The sequence below is a fragment of the Brassica oleracea genome, chromosome C7, assembly GCF_000695525.1.
Source record: "Brassica oleracea var. oleracea cultivar TO1000 chromosome C7, BOL, whole genome shotgun sequence".
Lineage (NCBI taxonomy): Eukaryota > Viridiplantae > Streptophyta > Magnoliopsida > Brassicales > Brassicaceae > Brassica > Brassica oleracea.
The window spans coordinates 27,465,875-27,474,883 of record NC_027754.1 but is presented as its reverse complement, the minus strand read 5'-3'; positions in this window follow the sequence as shown (position 1 = coordinate 27,474,883).

Genomic DNA, 9,009 nt, shown 5'->3' with positions numbered 1-9,009 from the left:
AGAGCATGGGAACGGGCCGATGCTTCACACTACGGGCCAAAAAGCCCACGCCGGTATTCGAATAGAAATGGTAATTAAATATTTTATTAAATAATTGTTTTAATATATATATTTTTATTCTAACTTTCTTAAATGTTTTTTAGGCCAAAGAGACGGGACATCTCCCGTCTCTTATGGAACTTTACGAGAGGACCCACAAGAACAAGGCGGGCGTATTTGTAGATGGCAAGTCCGAGCAAATCTACAACGACATGGTTGCTCGGGTTGAAGACCGCCAGACACAGCTGACCCAGCAGTCTACTGACGGATTTTTACTAACAATATTTACTTTTTGTTTTTAAGGTTGTCCCTAAAAAAAAGGGACGGACGTTGGGGATTGGATCCGTTAACGATGTTCCGAGAGCGACATCGTCTTATGGTCAGCGACAGGATGATGAAGTCACGGAGCTGCGTAGAGAGTCCGCTCAGCTGCATAACGAGTTGCCCGCGACCAAATCTCGTGTGGGTAGAGTCGAGGGCTTCTTGGACGTTATTGCGGCCACAAATCCGGAATGGGAGTCCATGTTGAGGAACATGCGACAACAAAATCTCATTCGAGGCGAGTCATCCGACATACATAACGAGGCGGATGTTGCGAGGAGGAGTGATGAATTCTACCAGGCGATGAACGACCCTTAGTTCTTTTTTTCCGGTTGTTGTATTATAAATTCAAAACTTATTTATATATAAAATATTTTCGTATTGATTTGATTTTTATTTTAAATTATAATTTTATTAATAAATTAAATAATTTTAATTATTTTTTTAATTATATTTTAAATTCTATAAAATAAAAAATGAAGTAAATTCGTAGCTAATTTATGAACTATTTACGTGGAAACTTTACGAGGAAATGACGAGAAAACATAAACGAGTATTTTACGAAGAAATGACGAGGAAGATAAACGAGTATTTTACGAGGAAATACTTTCGTGGTAGTTACGTGTACTTTACGAGGAATACGTTTCGAGGTATTTACGAGGAAATATCGCGACCTCCTTACGTGGAATATTTACGTGGTCTTTGCGACGAAATGATGTACTTTGTCTTTACGACGAAATATTTTCCTCGCTAAGTTACGACGAATTGGCGAGAAAATATGTGTTACGACGAACGATTAACGAGAAAACGTGTTTCCTCGCTAATTCCTCGTAAAGCCTCTTTTACGACGAACTCACGAGAAAACCACCCTCGTTAAACTTATGTTTTCTTGTAGTGCATGTTTTAGTCTTAGAGAGGATTGAACTCAATCGGATCTGTTGTACATAGATATGAGAACTCAAAATTCTCATGTATTTTTAGTAGACATGGTAAATAGATTATGGGAGAAAATTCACATTCCTATTCAGAAATCTTGCCTCCAATTTGCTTTACAAATCAATGTGATGATGATGATTTGGTACGCAAAAAGTTTTTCAAGGATAAGATGGAAATGAGCACAAAGTTGAGCTTGCTCACCGTTGGTCAAAGCTTTGAGTTCCGCACAAAATACTTAGTAAGAGAACATTATATTCTTAGTTGTGTCGATAAAAGATGTAGTTGAAAACTTTATGCAAAATTAGCTAAAGCATTTCAGAATTTTTTTGTGCGCAAGTATGTATCTAAACATACTTGTAGCCATCAGCAAGCTACTGAAAAACAGTTGGAAAGTATGGTCAGCAATCATTATGAAGGAGAGAGAGTGGGCTTAGACCTAAACATATCATAGAGAAAGCTAGAAAAGATCATGTTGTTGTGATTTCATATTCAAAGGCTTGGGAGATTTTAAGAGCACACCCAAGATCTAGCTAGGGGTACTCATGTGAAAGTTATGAAGCTTTGCGCAGCTGGTTTCACATGTTAAAGGAAAAGAATTATGTTCTGTGACTTTTCCCAATGTTGATTCTGTCGGAAAATTAAAATATGCATTTATGTCATTTAGTCCATATATCAGAGGGTCTAAATTGATGAGGAGGGTACTTACTATTGATGGTGCCTATCTGAAACCAAAGTATAAAGGGACTCTACTTGCTACCACGACACATGAGGGTAATTTTCAATTGGATCCTATGACTTTTGCTATAGTAGATTATGAGAATGAGGCTTCATGGAGTTGGTTTATGATGTGTTTGAAAACAATCATTCTTGATGAAGAGGATTTGGTTTTTGTCTCTGATCGTGCATCCTTTATTGTAACTACTCTTTTAGAACATTATCCGCTTGCTCACCATGTATTGCATCTTCCACTTTTAGAAGAATGTCCAAAAGAAGTATAAGAATAAAAACCTTATCCCATTGGTGTAGAGGTTGCTTATGCCTACACCAGGGATAATTTTGATTATTATTTTCATGAGATTCAGAAGTCAGACACTGACGTAGCATAATATCTTCTCAAATCAGATAGTGGTCACAAGCTTATGTTCTTGATAATCGCTACAACACCATGACATCAAACGTGGCTGAATCTATTAATTCTATGCTGAAACTGAGTCGTGAGTGTCTGTAGTCTGTCTTTTGAAAACCTTATCATCTATATCACTATAATCATGATTACCTGAAACCCTAGATCTAACTATTTTTCTCATAATTCTTTACAACCCCAACCAATCAATCAATTAACTGAACAAATGTCTTGTTCACCCCTGCTCTTATTTAATTTACCCTGTTTGCCTAGCTTAATCATAAACTGATTAGGATCTATTGTGTGCCTTAGATCCTTGTGGATCCGATCCCTAAGTACTACAACTGAACCTCTTATTTGAGAGAGTAAAAATCACTCTTTGCAGTAATTTGAGTGATTTCAACTTTGATGCGGTCCGATTTGGCTTCGACGTAACAGCCTTCGTAGATCGAGGACGTTATGCCTAGGCACAACTGAAGCCGCCTCTGAGTTAGAGTTTGAACTCAAAGAAACGAGAAAATTTTTGGCGATAGAGGCCGCCTTTTGCTTCTCCCCCGAATCAATAATCGGGATCAAGGACGAACTCCCCAGGGCATCCTTCTCTTGAGTCGATTTAGCGGGTCGAAACATTGACCTTCTCGACATCCTCCTGTCAAGCCTATCCATAAGGGACGGATATGCATGAGAAGCTGCACAGTTCTCCAATTTACGGATACGCATGAGAAGTTGCACAGTTCTCCAATGCCAAAGATCGGCCTGAACCTCCCTCCGCGGGATCTTGGATTGCAGTAGCTATATCCTCTCTCTGAGGAAGCATAAACGCAGCCATAATGCATTCACAATCAAACGATTACCAATGAGGACGACCTCGATGAAGAACTTAGATAAGTCCTCAAAGATCGTCAGACATGGAAGAACTCCCCGAGTGAACTAAAAAAAAAGAAGAAATCAAGCGCGTTAGAAGGAAATATAGCCCAAAAACAGAAACATAAAAAGACAAACAAACAAATAGAAAAGAGCTAACCAATGTCTTCGGCCCATTCACGAGGAAGTTTCGAAAAATATAAATTCCCCATGGATGCTTGGCTAACCTCGAAGATAAAAAAGTGCTCTCGCCACTTCTCGTCACGATATGGAATCCCGTCCACGATCTGACGACCAGGCCGGGGAGACACGAGGAATGTTCTCGGGCTCCTATTGTTTCGCTTCATCAAGCAAAGGTGATAGAGCTCGAGGCCAAACAGCAGTCCTTCTTCGCGATCCTTAACCATAAGGGTCAGAAGGCCGCAAGTATATTCCTCCCGGACAGTCTCGGGATTTTCACTCAAAGAAGCCAGGTCAATTTTGACGGCTCGATCAACTCCGTGCTTCTCATACAGATCGTCGAGATGAGATTTCGTGGTGAACGGAAAAGGGAAATAATTCTACTTAGCCATCTGAAAGAAAATTGCAATGGGAGAATCAGAAATCACAGAAAGAGTAGAAGATGGAAAACAATGAGAAGAAAAGAAAGAAATAAAAATTCTCAAGTAATTAAAGAAAAACCGTAACAGCTCCTTCGCAAGAATCAAGAAGAGATAATGATTAGCTAGATTCAACCCTAGCCGCAAAAGATATAGCCGTTAGGGCTTAAAAAATAAGCCACACGCGAAATAACGTTTTGCCCCCCCGCCCCCAATTAACTATTTATATGAATGGTAAGAAAAGTATAGATAGTTTCAAGTAAAAGCTTCTAGATTTAACCAATGTTAAAACCTTTCAACTAAGTTTGTTTTGGGTAAAAATCTATAAACTAAGTATTTAACGAAAAAAACTCTCAAACTAACTTTATTTAATGAATTAAACCCTCGCCGGTCATAATTACCATTACTACCAGTAAGTTTTTAGTTTAGGGGTTTTTACATTAAGTAAACATAGTTGAAGGGTTTTGCAATTAAATTTTTTAAGAAATCCAAAATATAATAACATTATCTAAAAATTAGTAACTTTAATTTTCAAAATTAGCATTTAAAAAAAATTCTGTAAATATATGAGTCTGATTTGTTATAAAATCAACATTATATATGTATTAATTAAAAGTGTGAAAACCCATAAAATATAACAAAAATTATCTAAAGATTTACCTATAATAAAAATTATCTAAAGGTTAAAAATGTAAAAACAAGAAATATAATGAAAATTATATCTTATATAATAAAAATGTAATAATAAATATTATCTTAATATTTATTATATTTTCTGGTTTTTTACATTTTTAATTTATACATATATATTGTTGATGTTAAAAACAAATCAAACTCATATATTTACAGAAAACTTTTAAAATACTAATTTTGAAAATTTAAGTTACTAATTTTTAGATAATGTTATAAAATTTTGTATTTTTATTTATTTTTAAAGGTAAAACCCCTCAACTATGTTTACTTAATGTAGAAACCCCTAAACTAAAGATTTACCGGTAGTAATGGTAATTATGACCGGCGAAGGTTTAATTTATTAAATAAAATTAGTTTGAGAATTTATTCATTAAATACCTAGTTTGATTTATTCATTAAATACTTAGTTTGGTAATTATGACCGGCGGTGGTTTAATTTATTATACCACCTCGGCACACCAGTAGCTTGCTCGAAATCAAGACCGTTAACATCACCCTCTTTCTTTATCTGAATCAAAAGAAAGAGGGCTGTGGGACAATTGTTAGACCTGATATTGGTCAATCAATTATTGGGCTGGAATCAATCAAAGAGTGGAAGCGGGCTTGATCGTTTCATTGAACCCGGTCCATTATCGGGAAAGAGACGAGCTGGAAGTAGTCAACCCGAGATCCCGGCGATCTCGGAACAGTTAGAGGCAATCTCGGGGAGGAAGTGACTATAAATAGAGGGAGGAAGAGAGAGCGTAGGGACACATGAAATCCTAGAGACTTACACCAAATTCATTGACCTCAACCTTGACCTGAAGCTCTCTTATTCTTTTCACCTTGTAATCGATCTCAGTTAAATCCTAATTGTATCTCGATCTGATTTCTATTATTGTATTCAACCATACATAATCAATAAAAGTCCAATTTTGTCAAGCGGAATCTGATTATTCGTTGTGTTTTGAGGATATTGTTGTCCATATCCTTTTTCTTCTCTAGTTTTTACATTCAAACACTACCAAATACATTTTTCTTCTCTAGTTTTTACATTAAAACACTACCAAATACAGTGTGAGTTTTATGATCTACAAGCAAGACATGACATATATGTCCAAGATACACGGATTAGTCGGAACGAACTGAGGAAAATAAAAAGCAAGACAAGACCATTATTTCATATACGTCTTTTACTTGATATCAAGAATACTCTCTTCAAATTATCTTAGTTCTTAGGCTTTTTTTTTCTTAGTATTCATCACATCCGTTGTTAATAATGTTACTCAAGTGCGAGCAAACTATTCTTTTTTCTAATCTGCCAACAATGATCATTCGTACCGTTTCTTTAAACATAAGTTTATTCAATTCTGATTGGTTGGGTTTTGCCCCCCCGCCCCCAATTAACTATTTATATGAATGGTAAGAAAAGTATAGATAGTTTCAAGTAAAAGCTTCTAGATTTAACCAGTTAATGTTAAAACATTTCAACTAAGTTTGTTTTGAGTAAAAATCTATAAACTAAGTATTTAACGAAAAAAAACTCTCAAACTAACTTTATTTAATGAATTAAACCCTCGCCGGTCATAATTACCATTACTACCAGTAAGTTTTTAGTTTAGGGGTTTTTACATTAAGTAAACATAGTTGAAGGGTTTTGCAATTAAATTTTTAAAAAATTCAAAATATAATAACATTATCTAAAAATCAGTAACTTTAATTTTCAAAATTAGCATTTTAAAAAAATTCTGTAAATATATGAGTCTGATTTGTTATAAAATCAACATTATATATGTATTAATTAAAAGTGTGAAAACCCATAAAATATAACAAAAATTATCTAAAGATTTACCTATAATTAAAATTATCTAAAGGTTAAAAATGTAAAAACAAGAAATATAATGAAAATTATATCTTATATAATAAAAATGTAATAATAAATATTATCTTAATATTTATTATATTTTCTGGTTTTTTACATTTTTAATTTATACATATATATTGTTGATGTTAAAAACAAATCAAACTCATATATTTACAGAAAACTTTTAAAATGGTAATTTTGAAAATTTAAGTTACTAATTTTTAGATAATGTTATAAAATTTTGTATTTTTTTTTATTTTTAAAGGTAAAACCCCTCGACTATGTTTACTTAATGTAGAAACCCCTAAACTAAATATTTACCGGTAGTAATGGTAATTATGACCGGCGAAGGTTTAATTTATTAAATAAAATTAGTTTGGGAATTTATTCATTAAATACTTAGTTTGAGATTTTTTTTACCAAAAAAATTTAGTTGAGGGGTTTTTACGTTAAAAATTATATCTAATATATTAAAACTGAAGTATAAAACAATACTTACCTATTTTAAGTGATTTCTTACATCTTCTTTCTTTCTTTTTAACTAATTTAAACCACTTAATTTATTATCTTTTCCAAATTTGACTTCATTTATTGCAGAGTACAAAATAGAACTTACATGTTTTTATTACATCTTTTACATTCATTTTTCACTATTTCTAATTATTTTATTAATTACTAGTTGTTGGCCCATCCTACGGGTGGGTGAATTTACAATAAAATTATTTTCTATTAAAATAAACAATTATATATATGAATAAATATCCAAGTCTTTTGTTAATTAGATTTTTTATTTGTGTACATTTGTGGATTGTTATCAAGCTTTGGTGTTCGGTTCTCAATTCAGTTTTGGTTCATTTTTTTTATTTCCAGTTTCTTGGTTATAGAGATAAAGAAACAATTTGGTTATTCATGAAATTTTGTTCGGATTCGGTTAAGTTCTTTTTGGTTTTTGGTTCAGTTGGGATAACAAAGTTAGGGTCCGTATGTGATAAAATTTTGGTTCCAATAAACTCCGATTTGGGTAATTTGGATGACAATGTTGTTTTATTTGTTGTCTAGGGATTATGTGTGTTATTCATTTGTTTTCCAATTGATGATGTTCCTTGTTATATTTGAGGGTTGGTTGTTAGAGTCATGTATTAATGGGAGGGGGTAAACAGTCCATCAAACTATATATTGAGTTTGTCAAAAAAATTTATTTTAATTTTGAATGTATTAATTGATAATAAATTATAAACTTTAAAAACATAATTGTAGTTATTAAATTTTTATTGGTTTAAAATTAAGAGAATATTTAGTTTAAAAAAATAAGGCATTGGTAACCAGAATGTTATTTGTTAATATGTGTAAAAATTCTAAAATATATATCTTTCTTAATCACAGAGATTACTTTAGAAGTGCTCAGTTGACAATTTATTTTTTTGTTATCCTCTCTTGACTTTTTTAAAAAATCTATTAAATTATTGAGATATCTTATAATTTCTTATAGATGGAGAAGCTTTAACATTCTATTTTAGGGAGGAAAATGACAAAAGTAAGAAAAAGTCTATTATTATTTTTTTCAAAAGTTGAAAACAATTAAGACTGTGTTTGGTAATGAGTTTTAACTTTGGCTTCCAACATTGTAGACACTTTAATGACTTCAAATAAAACTCATGTTTTATAGTTTTTAAAGACTTTAGGATTTTTCTTAAAGCCTTCAAAGCTTTTGAAGCCATGTTGATATACCATGGATTTGATTCATTTTCACCCATGGTATATAAGTGTTTTACTATCTATATATTATATATATTCTATCCTATTAGGTATGTTTTCAGGTTCAGGAGTATCTTGGAGTAAAGTGATGATTATGGAGCATTTAGGAGCTTAAAAGAGATTTCATCCGAGTTGACCATTAGAGGTTGGTATGCAGAAGAAGCAATCGATCGATGCACACCCAGTGCCGTCGATCGATACAGAAGAGAAGCCTCGACGACATGAAGATTATGATCGATCGATGTACATCATGTACCATCGATCGATGTACATCCTGTACCATCGATCGATGTCGAGACGCGGAACGCGCGACTTGGTTCCAGCCGACTTTAAACCCAAGATTTCACCAAATTGCAAGATTACCCCTGACGAGTTTTTAATCTAATGGTTATATACTTGTCTAAGTGTTAGGAGGCAGAAAGAACTTTTGCCATCATTGTATTCTTACTTTCAGCAAGGGAGAGAGAGAGTTTTAGGAGAGAAGCTCACAGAGAGATTTGTGATTGGAACTCTATTGATTCATCTGTTCTATTATATGCAGTTTTTATCGATATTTTGTGTCATGAATTGCTTAGCTATGTCTGAGTAGTTTACTTGTTAGATTCATGGTTCAAATAGGTTAGGGGGATTAGCCCCAACTATAGAATTGCTTAGTTGTGATATTCATTGATTGATTGTTCTTAATGCTTGTTCTAGCCTTGCTAACTAGAATATTGAACCTAGGAATTTGCATGTGTCAAGCATCCTTGATCATCATGTCCTGAATCTAATCTGTCATGCTAGAACTGCTAGAGAGAGCTAACCGCTGATCTAGGAGACTAGTGAGCATTATCAAC